Genomic DNA, 20,503 nt, shown 5'->3' with positions numbered 1-20,503 from the left:
CCACACTGAACTATACCGGCATCTGTTGGTACAGTTCTAAGCAATGCTGGAGGAGAGAGTGTTAGCTGATGCTCCCTCTCCCATCATTCCCCGCTCTGCCTCTGACACTGCGGGTGCGCGATGATGTCATCGCGCACTCACTGTGTGCCAGGCAGTGCATCGGCAGCTGGTGAGACAAGAGCCAGGAGCAGCGCAGGCATGAGAGGTGAGGATAGTGTTTTTTTACTATAACAGTGACTACTGGACTTTGGGGCCATTCTCGGGAGGGGAAGATGTGGGCTGTGCTATATACTATGCGGGCTGTGTTACATACTGTGCGTGCTGTGTTACATACAAACCCATGCTGACTCTGTTTGATCACTTCATTCTTATCCAGGTATTGACTTACATGTTGTTTAATAATTTGTTCAAAGATCTTTCCTGGTATAGAAGTCAGACTCACCGGCCTATAGTTGCCTGGGTCCACCTTCTTCCCCTTTTTGAAGATAGGAACAACATTTGCTCTTCTCCAGTCTTCTGGCACTTCTCCTGTTCTCCAAGAATTTTCAAAGATTATGGAGAGTGGTTCAGAAATTTCTTCTGCTATCTCCTTCAGTACTCTGGGGTGTAATTCATCTGGACCTGGAGACTTGAATTCATTTAGGTTAGCTAAGTGTTTCCTCACTATCTTTCTGTTTATAGATATCCTGGATTCTTCTATTCCCTTAATAGGACAGTGAATAACAGTTGGTGTTACATTTCCTTTCTGAGAGAAAACAGATGCAAAATAGGAATTTAAAAGTTCAGCCTTCTCAACATCCTGTCTTACCATTTCATCATTTTCATCCTGTAAAAATCCTATAGCATCTTTGACTTTTCTTTTACTTTTGACAGTCACAAGGCATTAATGACACTGCTCTCTCCTGGTTCTCTTCCTATCTCTCTGACCGCTCCTTCAGTGTTTTGTTCGCTGGCTCCACTTTATCTCCTCTTCCTCTCACTGTTGGGGTACCTCAGGGCTCAGTACTTGGCCCCCTTTGCTTCTCTCTCTACACGGCCCCAATTGGATAGACTATAAGCAGATTTGGGTTTCAGTACCATCTTTATGCTGATGACACACAACTATACATGTCATCCCCTGACCTTACCCCCGCTGTACTACAGAACGCCAGTGACTGTCTGTCCACAGTCTCCAACATCATGTCCGCTCTCTATCTGAAACTCAACCTTTCCAAAACTGAACTTCTTCCGCTCCCACTGTCTACTAAACTCCTTAAATCTGACATTTCCCTCTCCGTGGGTGGCACTATAATTATACCCCAGCAGCAGGCGTGCTGTCTGGGTGTTATGTTTGACACCAATCTCTCCGTCACCTCCCATATACAATCTCTTGCCCGCTCTTGCCGCTTACACCTAAAGAGCATCTCTAGAATCCGCACTTTTCTCAACATGGAAACAATAGAAACCCTCACTGTTGCCCTGATACACTCCCGCCTGGTCTACTGTAATGCTCTATTAATTGGCCTCCCCCTCACTTGACTTTCCCCTCTCCAATCCATCCTTAATGCAGAAGCCAGGGTTGTCCATCTGGCTAATAGGTACTCGGACGCGTCCGCTCTTCGCCAGTCGTTATACTGGCTGCCCATTCATTATAGGATCCAATTCAAAGTACTTGTTCTCACCCACAAAGCTCTCCACAGTGCGGCACCCCCTTACATCTCCTGCTTCATTTCTGTCTATCGGCCTAGCCGATCGCTGTGCTCTTTAAATGACTTTTGACTAACCTCTGCACTAATCCATACCTCCCACTCCCAACGCCAAGATTTCTCCCTTGTTGCGTCAATCCTCTAGAATGCTCTACCACAAGAAATTTGGACCAGCCACAACTTGCCCAGTTTTAGGCATTCCCTCAAAACACATTTGTTCAGAGCAGCCTATCACATTCCCTAATCAAAAACCATTTTATTTGTAAGTGTGCATATGTAGCCAATTCACTATCTCTATCTAACCGCCACTCCCTCAAGATGACTGGACTATCATTGTAAATATACACCTGTACTTTGTATCTCCCTCACCTCATTGTACAGGGTGGGCCATTTATATGGATACACCTAAATAAAATGGGAATGGTTGGTGATATCAGCTTCCTGTTTGTGGCACATTAGTATATGGGAGGTGGAAAACTTTTCAAGATGGGTGGTGACCATGGTGGCCATTTTGGATCCAACTTTATTTTTTTCAATGGGAAGAGGGTCATGTGACACATCAATCTTATTGAGAATTTCACAAGAAAAACAATAGTGTTCTTGGTTTTAACATAACTTTATTCTTTCATGAGTTATTTTCAAGTTTCTCTTTGTTTACAGCCATTGACATGTTGCAAAGGTTAACACGTGAGGAGCTGATAGAAATTGTGTTGATGTCTGTTGAACGCCTAAGGCCTGTTTCACACTTCCGTTTTTGTGTCCGCCAAACGGATCCGTTTCCGTTTTTTTGACGGAAACTGATGCAAACGGATCCGTTTTTTAAAAACGGATCCGTTTTTTTGACGGATCCGCGGTAACCGTAATGGAAGTCTATGGGACAAAAAAAACGGATCCTGCAAAAAATGGCGGATCCGTTTTTTTACGGAAAACAACGGATTTTGACGGATTTTAAAAAACGGAAGTGTGAAACAGGCTTTACCGGGGTCACTGCAGCAGATTTCAATGCAAGACACCATAAGCAAGAAAACTGTCACCATTCCTGTTTTATTTAGGTGTATCCATATAAATGGCCCACCCAAAAAAGTTTGCCTCATCACTGAACATAATGTTCTGTGTAAACTGAGGGTCCTGTTCCAATTTTTGCTTTGCCCATTCTGCAAATTCAGTGAGCCGCTCTGGGTCACCAAGCATTCCCATTTTATTTAGGTGTATCCATATAAATGGCCCACCCTGTAGATTGTAAGCTCTCATGAGCAGGGTCGTTTTATTTTGCTTTAATTATTGTATTATTGTTAACGTTGTTACGACTGTTGTGTTTGAAACTGTTAAACTGTCAACGCTGTGGAATATGTTGGCGCTATATAAATAACGATTATTATTATTATTATGAACAGGAAAATGGCTACTCCCTTGTGTGAGTTCTCTGGTGCCTAACAACATTTGATTTATGTGTAAACCATTTCCCACATTCTGAACAGGAAAAAGGCTTCTCCCCTGTGTGAGTTCTATGGTGATTAACCAAATCTGAATTCTGGTTAAAACACTTCCCACATTCTGAACAGGAAAAAGGCATCTCCCCTATGTGGGTTCGCTGGTGAATAACTAGACTTGATTTCTGGTGAAAACACATCCCACATTCTGAACAGCAAAAAGGCTTCTCCCGTGTGTGACTTCTCTGGTGATTAACAAAATCTGATTTCTGTATAAAACATTTCCCACATTCAGAACAGGAAAAAGGCTTCTCCCCTGTGTGAATTCTCTGGTGCTTAACCAAAGATGATCTCTGGTTAAAATACTTCCCACATTCTGAACAGGAAAAAGGCTTCTCCCCTGTGTGAGTTCTCTGGTGTCTAACAAGATTAGGTTTATGTTTAAAATATTTCCCACATTCTGAACAGGAAAAATGTTTCTCCTCTGTGTGAGTTCTCTCATGCCTAACAAGTTCTGAATTCCAGTTAAAGCATTTCCCACACTTGGAGCAAGAAAATCTCTTCTCCGTTGTGTGATTTTGTTGATGTTTAAGAAACGACTTTTTGAGGGGAAAACTATTTCTATATTCTGAATGTGAAAATGACTTCTTTGCTTTAGGAGCAGTTTGTTTTTTAATGCCTCTTTTGTGACTTTGATTTTCCTTAGTAGTCAGTAATGAATCAGAAGATGGGACCTGTTTCATAGGATCAGATGACAGATCTTTACTGTAAAGGGATGCTGGTATATCTGGAGCAATGGCAATGACTTCAGTTGCATCCTGTGGGATTTTGCGATCATCTGATTTAAAAATTGAAGATATCAGCTGTCCTGATCTCCTGGTAGAGTCATCTGCTAAGAAAAAAACAATTATTTTGAATATAATATCCTAGAATTTTATATTTTTGAAAATGGCTACTTAAACTGTCTGTAAAAATGGCAAGTTATGTAAAATTATTGAATGACTGTCTAAGTCAATGACAGTTCACAGTCTAATACAAAAAGTTAGAGGATGAACCAGTAGTGTGTGGTGTTCAACTGTTTGTTCATTCTGCCTCCCAAATATAATAAATAAAAAGCAACCCATCAATGATATGTAGGCGAAAATACCACCAATAACAACTCCTACTCATCTCACATAAAACAAGTTCCCACTCAGGTCCATCATCTGTCATTGAAAAAACAGATGTCCACATTATTAATGGCTCAAAGACTCTTGAAAAGCAACATGGCTTCCATAAACAAAGCCAGCAAAATGCACTCTTTCCAAGTCAAATCTCCCCCTCGCTTCTGAGCTTTGCAGTGTACCTAAACCACATTTACCATCCCTATATTCGGCATCACTGTAATGAGAAGGACCCACTTAGTTTTCTATGTGCGTGTCTAGTGGAGCACAATCCGGACATTATGTGCTGGGCAATAATATGGCATATTTCTAATCTTCACTCTCCAACATCCACTGTGTGCTAATTTCCGCAAAGTCCCTGTGAAGTCAAAATAGTCACTACTCTTATAGATTACTTGACCGAGGGTTATAATTTCCAAAATGTAGTCACTTTATGAGGATTTCTACTGCTCTGGATTTCTGACATTTTGTCATATTGAGACTTCCGCAAACGGTATGTCCCATTTTCTCCAGGATCTGCTCCTGTGACATCTGCTTCTGTCACCAGGTGCCATCTTATTCATTCTGCAGGCAGCAGCGGTGATGGAGGCGACATTAGAAACAGAAGCTGTAGGCGGCACAGGCACTGTTCAGCCACTAAGATTAGGGTGCCTGGGACCAGTTAGTACCGGCCAGTCTGGCAGTATGTGTGGGTGCTGTCCAGGTGAAGTTATCTGCTCCCTGCTTCAGCCAATTGGAAAGCACCGCACCGTACTAAAGCTTGAAGCATATTACCGAAGGCTGTCAGATACAGCGTTGGCCTGCTCCGGTTCGGTCCTCGGTGCTCAGCTCCCGGCTTGTGCATTTGCTTCCTGTTATGAACCCGCTCTGTTTACGGACTACTCTTGCATCGTATAACTTTTTATTTTCTCTCCTCTCCTGGTCCTGACTCGACTATCTATTCTTCTTGCTATTTCACACCACAAAACAGCAGGTAACACCATCGCCCAAGCCTAGGGGTCTTTGTGTAAGTCCAGATCCATGTAGAAGGGTTAAAGGGTGATGAGCAAGACAATCCCTTGGATCTGGAAAATGGAGTAGATAGCGCCAAGCCTCTTCATGGTGGACATCTTTTGAGCTGCCAATTGACCACGTACAATGCCCCCAATAAATTTTGTCGGCAAACTATTCCTGCAAAATTTGCCTTCATACAGCTTAATGGCGCTCTTTCCCTTCTTAACCCTGCCATGTGCCAAGACAGTAGTGTACAACCGTATATAGGGTTTTGTCGCATTCAAGAGAAGTTGGAAAATAACTTGTAATGTCAATTTGTTTCCTATTATCCATTGTGATGAATTTCACAGTTATCACCACATAAATTGATACATGTCAGATTTGAAAATTGGGGTCTGATTAGGAAGACAAAACTGGCTGCGAGAAGTGGTTAAATCAGCATTTTGGGCACTAACTACTGTAGTCGAAAACTGAAGATTGATCATTTCAGTAGATGTATTATTGTCTAACTCCACAGTCTCCATCAGTAATAAATGAGCAGCTAGTGGTGAAACCTCTCTGGGGTAATTAGAGTATGGGGCTCGGTGATGTCACAATCTAAACTATTGTAAGGTCCAATATTTTCTGTCAGATGAGTTTCAAGAAGAAATATTACACATTTATAGAGAACTGTGTATAATAGTGCAGAGCTGAGATGTCTTGAATTTAGATCTCGGGCATTTGGAAGAGGTAATGGAGAGCTTATGTTAAAGACTATGAGGGAGTTACAGACTCACATAAGTGAGACAGGCCGATCCCTCCACAAATCATACAAAGCGAAGAACTGTAACCCAATCAGCAAAGAATAAAAAAAAATTTGCATCCCCAACAACAGTAAACCAGAGTTGCCCTCATTTATGGTGGACCATTGGAGCTACTATGGATCCTGACCAGAAGATTACAGAAAATAATATTGCTCCCCATTTCAGGAGAGATTGTGCAGTAATCTGAATTCCTTAGGATCAAAAATAATGTAATTTATGACGTGGAGTGACTCCATGACACCAGGGCTGGAGCCATGCCAAGACATTTCCTACAGGTAAAAGTCAACGGGTAGACAGTCGCACTCAAAATTGAATGTCACTTGCATCAGAGTCATTAAAGGAATTATTATGATTTTTATTAATTTTTTTTCAATAAATCAAGAAAAGTGAAAAAACACCGCAAACAGAGATCAGATTCCAAACAGGAGTATTACACGGTTACGTTTCGACCTATACCTAGGTCTTTCTCAAACCATACTGCAAGATAAAAATGCAAAGAAAAATTATTTACCACACTAAACAAAGTGATCAAGATAATGTACAAAAGGCTAGAGACATAGTGGACATAAATATATACAAAATTAATAAAATTTAAAAAGGGTGTATGCTGAAAAACCCTATAGATACAAAATATATAAACATCTATATGTGCACACATAGGACTACACATGGATCTGCGCAATAACAGGAATGCAGTGTAAGACAAGAAGATGGTCATAGGAGATATTGCAGACTATTGGCAAACAAATATACAGTACTAATCATAATGTGCTTGGATAAATGGAAAACGAAGCTGGGTGGTGGAGAAAGGAAAGTATAGCAAACATGAGATACTAACCTCAATAGGAGTGTCAAGGTATATGGAAAGAGGACAATTTTTCAGAGTCCCAAAGTAAGGGCTGTGGGGGAAAAAAAAAAAAGGAGAGATCATAAGAAAAAAGGAACAGAGGGTAAGCAAGGCGCCAGGGGGTGCTGCTGTACTGACCTGTGGCAAGAGAGCGGCCTCCTCCCAGCCTCATAGTGACTCTCAACATATATAAACCGAGGCATTCTTGCCTCCACCCACAACACTGCAGATCCCTGCCGCTCTCTTGCCACAGGTCAGTACAGCAGCACCCCCTGGCGCCCTGCTTACCCTCTGTTCCTTTTTTCTTATGATCTCTCCTTTTTTTTTTTTTCCCCACAGCCCTTACTTTGGGACTCTGAAAAATTGTCCTCTTTCCATATACCTTGACACTCCTATTGAGGTTAGTATCTCATGTTTGCTATACTTTCCTTTCTCCACCACCCAGCTTCGTTTTCCATTTATCCAAGCACATTATGATTAGTACTGTATATTTGTTTGCCAATAGTCTGCAATATCTCCTATGACCATCTTCTTGTCTTACACTGCATTCCTGTTATTGCGCAGATCCATGTGTAGTCCTATGTGTGCACATATAGATGTTTATATATTTTGTATCTATAGGGTTTTTCAGCATACACCCTTTTTAAATTTCATTAATTTTGTATATATTTATGTCCACTATGTCTCTAGCCTTTTGTACATTATCTTGATCACTTTGTTTAGTGTGGTAAATAATTTTTCTTTGCATGTTTATCTTGCAGTATGGTTTGAGAAAGACCTAGGTATAGGTCGAAACGTAACCGTGTAATACTCATGTTTGGAATCTGATCTCTGTTTGCGGTGTTTTTTCACTTTTCTTGATTTATTGAAAAAAAATTAATAAAAATCATAATAATTCCTTTAATGACTCTGATGCAAGTGACATTCAATTTTGAGTGCGACTGTCTACCCGTTGACTTTTACCTGTGGTATATCCACGTTCAGTCAGCACCTCCTCCTACAGCACGAGTGCGCGTCTTTATTTTTTCTATTGAACACATCTCCTGCAGGCGGGAATAAATGTATATTACAGGGACGTAAATTTGATGAATGCACTGGCATTACCACTGCGTGACAGGGTCAAGAATCTGCATACAGCACCTGCCTGCTCTATGGCTTAACGTGTAGAAATGCAGTAAATATATACAGCAGATATGCCCTACATACACAGATGACCCTGATCTATGAATTACTGAACGTCTCCATGTATGGCTGGGTAGAGCAGGCTGGGGCACACGTACACTTAAGGAGGTGATCATGATTATGAAGCCGTACTGTGTCCTGGATTTGCACTATGTTCCTGCCACCTGCTTGAAAAGGAAAAAGCTGCCGCCCTATGTCTGCGTGATGTCACTACACTGCCGGCTCTTCTATTGCAAAAAAGAAGGGATCCCTGATGAAGGACACCGAAGCCTCAGAAACGCATTGGATAATATCACTCTTTTCTGCAATAGAAGAGAGCCGGCAGTGTAGTGACATCACGCAGACATAGGGCGGCAGCTCTTTCCTTTTCAAGCAGGTGTTAGGATCAGCGCAGCCGGCCTGAACGCTGCTGACTCGGCATCATCCTACACAGTATATATCCAAGATACAGTATGGCTTCATTATCGATTTAATCATCTCCTTAAGTGTATGGGTGCCCCTGACTACTCTGCCCAGCCATACACATAGACGTTTAGTAATGCATATATCAGTGTCATTTAGTGTATTTACCGCATATCTATAGTATTTCTTAACCCCTTCCTGACATATGACGTACTATCCCATCCAGGTAACCCGGACCCGTATGACCGATTGGGATAGTACGCCATTGCGATCAGCTGCGCCCACGGGGCGATTATCACAGATGTCAACCGGCACTAAGTGCCAGGAGCGGTCACAGACCACTCCCAGCACAATAACCCCCATCACACTGCGATCAAATATGATCGCAGATTTTCCCGGAGCATAAGGGAGAATCGTGCAGGGAGCGGGCTCCCTGTGCGCTTCCCTGAGACCCTCAGAACAAAGCAATGTGCTCGTGTTGTTCTGAGGGCCTCCTCACTTCAGGCCCCTGGATCCAAGATGGCCACGGGGGCGTTCCGGGTCCTGAAGGGAGGTGGCTTCTCAGTGCCTGCTGAGAGCAGGCGCTGAGAAGCCACCTGCACTGCCTGTCAGATCGCTGATGACACAGTGCATTGCAAAATGTCAGATCAGCGATCTGACACTGTATAGTGATGTCCCCCCCTGGGACAACGTAATAAAGAAAAAAAAACGCGTAAAAATAATTTTTAGAAAATTCCTAAATAAATTTAAAAAAAATTTCCTAATAATTTCTTTTTTTTGTAAATAACAAAAAACAAAAGTACATATATTTAGTATTGCCACGTCCGTAACGACCCGCCCTATAAAACTGTCCCACTAGTTAACCCCTTTAGTGAACTCCTTCAAAAAAAGGCAAAAAACAATGCTTTATCATCATACCACCGAACAAAAAGTGCAATAACGCGCAATCAAAAAGACGGATATAAATAAAAATGGTACCGCTGAAAAGTCATCTTGTTCCGCAAAAAATGAGCCGCCATACAGCATCATCAGCTAAAAAAGTAAAAAGTTATAGCTCGCAGATGCAGAAACAATTATTTATATAAAATTGTTTTTATTGTATAAAAGCGCCAAAACATAACAAAAAATAAATCAGGTATTGCTGCAATCGTACTGATCCGAAGAATAAAACCGCTTTATCAATTTTACCACACACGGAACGGTATAAACGCCCCCCCCCAAAAGAAATTAATGAAATGCTGGTTTTTGTTCATTCTGCTTCCCAAAAATTGGAATAAAAAGCGATCAAAAAATGTCACGTGCCTGTAAATGGTACCAATAAAAATGTCAACTCGTCCCGCAAAAAATAAGACCTCACATGACTCAGTGGGTCAAAATACGGAAAAGTTATAGCTCTCAAAATGTGGTGATGCAAAATCTATTTTTACAATAAAAAGCATTTTTTAGCGTGTGACAGCTGCCAAACATAAAAACCGCCATAAATAGTAAATCAAACCCCCCGTTATCACCCCCTTAGTTAGGGAAAAATAATAAAATAAAAAAATGTATTTATTTCCATTTTCCCATTAGGGTTAGGGGTGTGTTGGGGTTAGTGTTGTAGGTAGAATTGGGTGTTTCCACTGTTTGGGCACATCAGGTGCTCTCCAAACGTGACATGGCGTCTGATCTCAATTCCAGCCAATTCTGCGTTGAAAAAGTCAAACGGTGCTCCTTCCCTTACAAGCTCTGCCATGTGCCCAAACAGTGACTACCCCCACATATAGGGTATCAGCCTACTCAGGACAAATTGCACAACAACTTTTGGGGTCCAATTTCTCCTGTTACCCTTGCAAAAATAAAAAATTGGGGGTGAAAAATCATTTTTGTGGAAAAAAAAATATGATTTATTTATTTTTATGGCTCTACGTTATGAAATTTTGTGTAGCACTTGTGGGTTCAAAGTGCTCACCACACATCTAGATAAGTTCCTTGGGGGGTCTAGTTTCCAAAATGGGGTCACTTGTGGGGGGTTCCACTGTTTAGGCACATCAGGGGCTCTCCAAACGGGACATGACAACCGCAGACCATTCCATCAAAGTCTGCAGTAAAAAATGTCACTACTTCCCTTCCGAGCCATGACGTGTGCCCATACAATTGTTTTCTACCACATATGGGGTACCAGCGTACTCAGGACAAATTGGACAACTTTTGGGGTCCAATTTCTCCTCTTACCCTTGGAAAAATAAAATAATTGGGGACTAAAAGATCATGTTTGTTGAAAAAATATGATTTTTTTATTTTCACGCCAGGGCGTTATAAGCTTCTGTGAAGCACTTGGGGGTTCAAAATGCTCACTAAACATCTAGATAAGTTCCTTGGGGGGGTCTAGTTTCCAAAATGGAGTCACTTGTGGGGGGTTTCCACTGTTCAGGCACATCAGGGGCTCTCCAAATGCAACATGGCGTATGATTTCAATTCCAGCCAATTTCGCGTTGAAAAAGTCAAACGGCGCTCCTTCCCTTCTGAGCTCTGCCATGCACCCACACAGTGGTTTACCCCCACATATGGGGTATCTGCGTACTCAGGACAAATTACACAATAACTATTGTGGTCCTGTTTCCCTTAGGAAGATAAATATTGGGGTGAAAAGATCATTTTTGTGGAAAAAATATGATTTTATAATTTTACGGCTGTACGTTATACACTTCTGTGAAGCGCTTGGGGGTTCAAAGATCTCACCACGCATCTAGATAAGTCCCTTGGGGGTCTAGTTTCCAAAATGGGGTCACTTGTGGGGGGTTTCCACTGTTTGGGCACATCAGGGGCTCTCCAAACGCAACATGGCGTCTGATCTCAATTCCAGCCAATTTTGCTCTGAAAAAGTTAAACGGCGCTCCTTCCCTTCTTAGCTCTGCCATGCGCCGAAACAGTGGTTCCACCCAACATATCAGGTAACAGCCTACTCAAGACAAATTGCACAATAACTTTTATGGTCCAATTTCTCCTTGTTACCCTTGTTAAAATAAAAAAAATGGACCTGAAGTAATTTTATTGTGAAAAAAGTTAAATGTTCATTTTTTAAAGATTCAAAAAATTCCTCTGACGCACCTGAAGGGTTAATAAACTTCTTGAATGTGGTTTTGAGCACCTTCATGGGTGCAGTTTTTAGAATGGTGTCACTTTTGGGTATTTTCTATCATATAGACCCCTCAAAGTGACTTCAAATGTGATGTGGCCCCTGAAAAAAAATGGTGTTGTAATAATGAGAAATCGCTGATCAACTTTTAACCCTTATAACTTCCTAACAAAAAAAAATATTGGTTCCAAAATTGTGCTGATGTAAAGTAAACATGTGGGAAATGTTACTTCTTAAGTATTTTGTGTGACATATCTGTGATTTAAGGGCGCGAAAATTCAAAGTTGGAAAATTGTGAAATTTTCTAAATTTTCGTCAAATTTCCATTTTTCACAAATAAACGCAAGTTATATGAATTAAATTTTACCACTAACATGAAGTACAATATGTCACGAGAAAACAATGTCAGAATCACCAGGATCCATGGAAGCGTTCCAGAGTTACCTCCTCATAAAGGGACAGTGGTCAGAATTGTAAAATTATCCCTGTCATTAACATGCAAATAACCCTTGGGGGTAAAGGGGTTAAAGAGGTTGTCCAGTACTAGGACAAGCATTTCTTAAACTAAATGTTCGTCCCCGATAAAATGATAAAGCTTATACTCACCTGCCCATCTGGCTCCCTTCCAGCGATGTTGGCACTCGCTGCATTGAGACTGCGATGCGGTGGAATGACAAGTGATGCCCAGCGCCCAGTCAGCGCAGGTGTCACTGTACACTTAATGTTGTCGATCATATAAGTGAAGTTTGGCCAGAAAGACTGGACCTGGTCTTGTAGGGACCATGAGACATTCAGCAGTACAGAAGGGAGAGGAGATTCATCCGATAAGATCTCAGGGTTCTAGGAAGCGAACAGCATCATTACCCTCCACTTTCTCTTACAGGCCCAGCATAAGATTTTTCTTCAACTGATTTTCTAACCTGTCAGCACATTCTATGTACACTGTCATTTGGCTTTATAGTTACAGATCTGGGCAGGTAACGGTCAGCGTCTCCTCAACCCAGGGAGTAGGTGGATCCTCCAGGTTGTAAGTTCTATAGAAAAGGGCTTTCAATGCCCAAAGTCATTTCAACAGTTTTGGGTGGAGGAGAATGTTGTGGTCTAGAGGCAAAATGGTGACCATGGCAATACGGCCGGACTACACCACCGATAAAGCAGCCACAGCCGGTGACTGAGAGGAATCTGTGACTTCTATGCATTCAGTGGTTACTACTCACCTGGGCAGTCATATGTGGGAATCTCCTCTTTACACCACTCATCACCCCTCACATATGTCTCTGTAGTATTAATATGGGTCAGATCTTCACCCTGAAACAAATATTGTAAAAGTCACAGACAGATGGAGAAGTCCCGTCTATAATCAGCTCTAATCCTGCCATCTCCACCGTTCTCATAACACAAGTATAAAACATATAATACTGGTGGATAAAACAAGACTGAGCACAAGACCTTCACAGCCGTCTACACATCACAGGGGAGATCTCCTGACACCTTCTCTCCATCTACCTGATGATCCTGAGGAGCACTGGGATCTTCTTGGTTACAGTCCTGTGGAAGAAGAGGATGGGGACATCTCTCTGGTGTTGTCCTCTTACTGGATAGATCTGGAGGAAATACATACAGGGACTGAATTCATTCTCTACATACAGATAATTATTGGCCGTATGTATTTAGTCCTGTCTATTACCTGGTGATGTGAGGGGCTGGGGAACCTCCATTATGACGTCCTTGTACAGATCCCTGTGTCCTTCTAAATACTCCCATTCCTCCATGGAGAAATAGACGGCGACATCCTGACACCTTATAGGAACCTGACACATACAATGATACCGTCATCCCCCCAATCCCTTCATAGTGTTACTGTATAATGTCCCAGCATTTCCAGCAGTGTCACCTCTCCAGTCAGCAGCTCAATCATCTTGTAGATAAGTTCTAGGATCTTCTGGTCATTGATGTCCTCATGGAACAGGGGGTGAGGTGGAGGCCCCATGTTTGGGCTCAGGGGTCTCCCACATCCCTCAGACACAGGGTCCTGACAGCGATCACTAGAGGTCTTCTTCACCACTGTGTAATCCTGGTTATGGAGAGACACATAAATAAATCTCACTACAGACATTCCCAGAGTCCTCACCTCTCCAGTTCTGTCCATCTCTTATTCCCATAGATAAGAATGATGTAATGTGATGTCATCAGAATCTCTCACCTCTCCAGTGAGACGGAAGAGGATCTCTAGGGTGAGGTGTAACAGCCTCTCCGCCATCTTGTCTCTGTCCATATCCATCCTTGATGGGTAAATCAGGAATATTTTCTTTTGTAGAAGATCTTCACTGAGAGGATCCGATATTGTAGAGACCTGAATGAGAAGAAGATGATCCGATGTAACATCATAAGAATCCTGTGTAATAATACAATTACTGGAGATAATAAGGGAAACATATGAGGAGATTTATTATTTTATACATACCTGTATTCCCTGGTACTATTAATATAGGTCAGATCTTCAACCGGAAACAAATATTGTAAAAGTCACAGACAGATGGAGAAGTCCCATCTATGATCAGCTCTAATCCTGCCATCTCCACCGTTCTCATTACACAAGTATAAAACATATAATACTGGTGGATAAAACAAGACTGAGCACAAGACCTTCACAGCCATCTACACATCATAGGGGAGATCTCCTGACATCTTCTCTCCATCTACCTGATGATCCTGAGGAGCACTGGGATCTTCTTGGTTACAGTCCTGTGGAAGAAGAGGACGGGGACATCTCTCTGGTGTTGTCCTCTTACTGGATAGATCTGGAGGAAACACACACAGGGACTGAATTCATTCTCTACATACAGATAATTATAGGCTGTGTGTATTTAGTCCTGTCTATTACCTGGAGATGTGAGGGGCTGGGGAACCTCCATTATGACATCCTTGTACAGATCTCTGTGTCCTTCTATATACACCCACTCCTCCATGGAGAAATAGACAGCGACATCCTGACACCTTATAGGAACCTGACACATACAATGATACCGTCATCCCCCCAATCCCTTCATAGTGTTACTGTATAATGTCCCAGCATTCCCAGCAGTGTCACCTCTCCAGTCAGCAGCTCAATCATCTTGTAGATGAGTTCTAGGATCTTCTGGTCATTGATGTCCTCATGGATCAGGGGGTGAGGTGGAGGTCCCGTGATTGGGCTCAGGAGTCTTCCACATCCCTCAGACACAGGGTCCTGACAGCGATCACTAGAGGTCTTCTTCACCACTGTGTAATCCTGGTTATGGAGAGACACATTAATAAATCTCACTACAGACATTCCCAGAGTCCTCACCTCTCCAGTTCTGTCCATCTGTTATTCCCATAGATAAGAATGAAGTAATGTGACGTCATCAGAATCTCTCACCTCTCCAGTGAGACGGAAGAGGATCTCTAGGGTGAGGTGTAACATCCTCTCCGCCATCTTGTCTCTGTCCATATCCATCCTTGATGGGTAAATCAGGAAAATTCTCTTTTGTGGATGATCTTCACTGAGAGGATCCGATATTGTAGAGACCTGAATGAGAAGAAGATGAGCCGATGTTTCCAGGATTCTTCTTGTGGGAATTGGCTGTGATATCCCCTGTGCAATATATTTCTAGCATTAAAGCGCTCAGTAATGGGGGGGAATCTCCACATACCTCCACCTGCAGAGCCGCACTCCACATACACTCACTGGCCACTTTATTAGGTACACCTGTCCAACTGTGTGTTAAGACTTAATTTCTAATCAGCCAATCACATGGCGGCAACTCAGTGCATTTAGGCATGTAGACATGGTCAAGACAATCTCCTGCAGTTCAAACCGAGCATCAGTATGGGGAAGAAAGGTGATTTGAGTGCCTTTGAACGTGGCATGATTGTTGGTGCCAGAAGGGCTGGTCTGAGAATTTCAGAAACTGCTGATCTCCTGGGATTTTCACGCACAACCATCTCTAGGGTTTACAGAGAATGGTCCGAAAAAGAAAAAAAATCCAGTGAGCGGCAGTTCTGTGGCCGGAAATGCCATGTTGATGCCAGAGGTCAGAGGAGAATGGGCAGACTGGTTCGAGCTGATAGAAAGGCAACAGTGACTCAAATTGCCACCCGTTACAACCAAGGTAGGCAGAAGAGCATCTCTGAACGCACAGTGCGTCGAACTTTGAGGCAGATGGGCTACAGCAGCAGAAGACCACACTGGGTACCACTCCTCTCAGCTAAGAACAGGAAACTGAGGCTACAATTTGCACAAGCTCATCGAAATTGGACAGTAGAAGATTGGAAAAACGTTGCCTGGTCTGATGAGTCTCGATTTCTGCTGCGACATTCGGATGGTAGGGTCAGAATTTGGTGTAAACAACATGAAAGCATGGATCCATCCTGCCTTGTATCAACGGTTCCGGCTGGTGGTGGTGGTGTCATGGTGTGGGGAATTTTTTCTGGGCACTCTTTGGGCCCCTTGGTACCAATTGAGCATCGTTGCAACGCCACAGCCTACCTGAGTATTGTTGCTGACCATGTCCATCCCTTTATGACCACAATGTACCCAACATCTGATGGCTACTTTCAGCAGGATAATGCGCCATGTCATAAAGCTCGAATCATCTCAGATTGGTTTCTTGAACATGACAATGAGTTTACTGTACTCAAATGGCCTCCTCAGTCACCAGATTTCAATCCAATAGAGCATCTTTGGGATGTGGTGGAACGGGAGATTCGCATCAGGGATGTGCAGCCGACAAATCTGCGCCAACTGTGTGATGCCATCATGTCAATATGGTCCAAAATCTCTGAGGAATGCTTCCAGCACCTTGTTGAATCTCTGCCACGAAGAATTGAGGCAGTTCTGAAGGCAAAAGGGGGTCCAACCCCTTACTAGCATGGTGTACCTAATAAAGTGGCCAGTGAGTGTATATGGCTGCTCTGTGCACAGGACCTGTGATGAGGCCACAGGAGGGGAGGAGTCAGGGGTCACATGATCTCCGGAGTGAAGAGGCTCCATGGAGACTTCTCAGTCAGTGACATTCCCGCCATTATTCGCCCCTCACTACTGGCACAATTACCCCGCGCCGCCTTTTCTACTCAGTGTTATGTGTGGAATGTAACGTGTGGTTTCTCTGGAGGGAAATAGACCCCACACAGGAGGGAATTCTCACCGGTTACCGGCCGTCTACTATATGGCGGCATATGATTGTGCTGTCGACTCCACACCATGAGCTAAAATGCCCAAATCTCATTTATTTCCTCCCTTCCAGAGTCCGGCTGAGGCTCATATACGGCCATGCTCCTCTCCAGTCACCGTGGGGGGTTTGGTAGAAGGATGCAGGGTTGGGCCTGTGAGTCACGGTTCACCTTCCCTATCCTTTACCCCTTATACCCGACCTGTTTATCCAATTATCTGGAGCTAAATGGTTTTACAAACTTAACGTGAGAGGGGAATATAACCTTATAAGTGTACGTCAGGGGGACGAATGGAAGACCGCATTCAATATACCTGAGGGGCAGATATAAAACCTGATGCTGCCATTCGGGGTAACCAATGCTCCGGCAGTCTGTGACAATGTCAGTAATTATATTTTTCTCACTGATTGGTAGATTTGTGGTAATTTTCCTGGATGATATAGTGAGTTACTCCCGTCCTCTGGAGGAGAATGCTGAGCATGTCAGACAGGTTCTCCAGGTTCTACGTGACAACTATTTATTTGGTACCCTGGAGAAATTACAATTTATGGTCCAGCAGGTCCAGTTCTCAGGACATGTGGCTTCTGCATTGGGGTCTCAGATGGACCCCGTTACGGTCCCAGCAGTCCCTTCATTGGTTTTATCCAAGTGACCTGAAAGTGTTAAAGAGATTTCTTTTAGTTGTGATACTGAGGAACAAACAAGCGAAAAATAGGGTCTTACCTGATAACCAGATATAATGAGAGTAGGGGAGTATTACACTCACCTGATGGAGCGGCACCTTTACACCATGCTCAATGCATAAACCAGCTGCTGCAGGACCCGGGGCCAAAGACCGAGCAGAAGAGCTGATCCGGGTATAATGTGTCTGTACCTGCGCTGCTGATGGAGATGATCGAAGATGGAGATTTTCCTTAAAAACATTTATTCAAATAGGTTTTCAAAGTCAACGCATTTCACAGTCACGCAGGACGTCTTCCTCAGGACGAAACCTGATAGCGGATAAACATGTCAAGCTTGGAACGTTTTATATACAGTCTTTTTGAAAAAAAAAAAAAACTCCAACAAAGCACGATATGTCAAAGTTCATGAGAAAGGTTGTCACACAAAGATAAATTATGGTTCATGAAAAAACAAAAAACATTTACATACATTAATTATATTAAAAAGCACTAAGTATTAAGTGAGGTCACGTAAAAGAATGAATAAACATGAATGTGAAATGAATGAATAAGTTCTTGCCCGTAAATAAATCATTTATAAATGGTGTTATTTAGTTGTGTCAGTAGTTTCCTATATGAGATGTGAGCTGGTGTTCTGTAAGTTTCTGAAGTCACAGGTATAGTGGTGTAAAGCTGTGCACCACTAGTGAGCTTGATGGATCAGCATCGGACTGAAAACATAGGATTATTGGAAAAGAAACCATTGAACTAGAAGACAAATACGTAACCCAATGGTTAATCCATATATATAAAAAAACAAATGTATGTATGTGTGTGTGTATCAAGCCCCGCCCCTCATTATCATGTCACTAGCTGAAGAGCCCGGCGTTGCCCAGGCATAGTAACTAACTGTGGTTAGTTATAACAAATTGTAATGATTATCCTCCATCCCATAATCCAGTGCCCATATACCCATCATACATATCCTCCATCCCATAGTCCAGTGCCCATATACCCATCATACATATCCTCCATCCCATAGTCCAGTGCCCATATACCCACCATACATATCCGCCATCCCATAGTCCAGTGCCCATATATCCATCATACATATCCTCCATCCCATAGTCCAGTGCCCATATATCCATCATACATATCCTCCATCCCATAGTCCAGTGCCCATATACCCATCATACATATCTTCCATCCCAAAGTCCTGTGCCCATATACCCATCATATATACAGTATCCTCCATCCAATAGTCCAGTGCCCATATACCCATCACGCATCCTCCATCCCATAGTCCAGTGCCCATATACCCATCATACATATCCTCCATCCCTTAGTCCAGTGCCCATATACCCATCATACATATCCTCCATCCCATAGTCCAGTGCCCATATACCCATCATAGAATCATAGAATCATAGAATCGTAGAGTTGGAAGGGACCTCCTGGGCCATCTGGTCCAACCCCCTGCTCAAAGCAGGATTCGCTAAATCATCCCAGTCAGATGTCTGTCCAGCCTCTGTTTGAAGACTTCCATTGAAGGAGAACTCACCGCTTCTCGTGGCAGCCTGTTCCACTCATTGATCACTCTAACTGTCAAAAAGTTTTTTCTAATATCTAATCTGTGTCTCCTCCCATTCAGTTTCATCCCATTGCTTCTAGTCTTTCCTTGTGCAAATGAGGATAAAGTTGATCCTTCTACAATGTGACAGCCCTTGAGATATTTGTAGACAGCTATTAAGTCTCCTCTCAGTCTTCTCTTTTGCAAACTAAACATTCCCAAATCCTGCAACCTTTCCTCATAAGACAGGGTTTGCAGACCGGTCACCATTCTGGTCGCTCTTTTCTGAACTTGCTCCAGTTTGTTGATGTCTTTTTTAAAATGTGGTGCCCAAAACTGGACACAATATTCATACATATCCTCCATCCCATAGTCCCGTGCCCATATACCCGTCATACATATCCTCCATCCCATAGTCCCGTGCCCATATACCCATCATACATATCCTCCATCCCATAGTCCAGTGCCCATATACCCGTCATACATATCCTCCATCCCATAGTCCAGTGCCCATATACCCGTCATACATATCCTCCATCCCATAGTCCAGTGCCCATATACCCATTATATCCTCTATCCCATAGTCCAGTGCCCATATACCCATCATACATATCCTCCATCTGTCATGCTCGCCATGTCTGTTATGTCTGCCATGTCTGTTTTACCTCATGACCCTAGAGCAGTGTGCACACTCACCTTATGTCTGCTGAGCTGCAAGATGCCTGCGTTTCTGCTTTGCCTTCTGTGATCTTCTCGTCATGTCTAGAATCCCTGATCATGTCTTTCCTAGGATCCTGCACTGTCTGGTTCTGCAATCATCTCGTCTTGTCTGAAGCCTTGATCATGTGACGTTTCATAAGATCCTGCACTGTCTGGTCCTGCAATCATCTCGTCATGTCTGAAACTCTGATCATGTGACCTTTCCTAGGATCCTGCACTGTCTGGTTCTGCAATCATCTCGTCATGTCTGAAACCTTCATCATGTGACGTTTCCTAGGATCCTGCACTGTCTGGTTCTGCAATCACCTCGTCATGTCTGAAACCTTGATCATGTGACTGCACTCTGTGATCCTGGAGCATCTGAACTAGGAAGTTCTCCCCTGGTCCTGACCCGGAAGAGGAGGTGCTATGCCCTCTATTAGACCGCCCCTTCCTATGCTCAGGGCCTGAGTATTGTGTTGCGTCTCTGCATGGCTGCTTGGTCTGTGGGGCGCTCCCTCTATTCTGTGCCCTTGCACTCTGCTCTGTGGTGCATCTCTGCACACGCTCTGTGCTCGTACTCCATCTCTTGTTCCGTGCTTTGTCTTATGTTTGTCCGTTGTGCCATGTTTGTCCTTGTCCTGCTTGGACTTGTAGTCCTTCTGTTATTCTCTGCCTTGCCTGTTTTCGCTATGCCTTGTTCCGTACCTTGCCTTGTTCTGCCTTGTTCCTCCCTATGGTCTCAGTCTTTACTTGCTC

The 20,503-nt window shown here is 43.1% G+C and overlaps 1 long non-coding RNA gene and 1 pseudogene across 1 annotated transcript; one reads left to right on the top strand and one right to left on the bottom strand.

The window, feature by feature from the left end:
- Window positions 1-1,830: 1,830 nt before the first annotated feature.
- LOC141073985 (uncharacterized) overlaps window positions 1,831-20,503 on the bottom strand; it is a 51,774-nt pseudogene continuing 33,101 nt past the window's right edge.
- Window positions 7,077-7,808, top strand: LOC141073987 (uncharacterized). Its single transcript, XR_012227104.1, has 3 exons — window positions 7,077-7,174; window positions 7,261-7,321; window positions 7,683-7,808. It is a non-coding gene; the product is annotated as an uncharacterized lncRNA (long non-coding RNA).

This window comes from Dendrobates tinctorius, unplaced genomic scaffold, assembly GCF_039654945.1.
Source record: "Dendrobates tinctorius isolate UK_male_01 unplaced genomic scaffold, ASM3965494v1 ptg000321l, whole genome shotgun sequence".
Lineage (NCBI taxonomy): Eukaryota > Metazoa > Chordata > Amphibia > Anura > Dendrobatidae > Dendrobates > Dendrobates tinctorius.
Note: the sequence above shows the minus strand (reverse complement) of the source record. Positions and strands in the feature narration are given on the sequence as shown.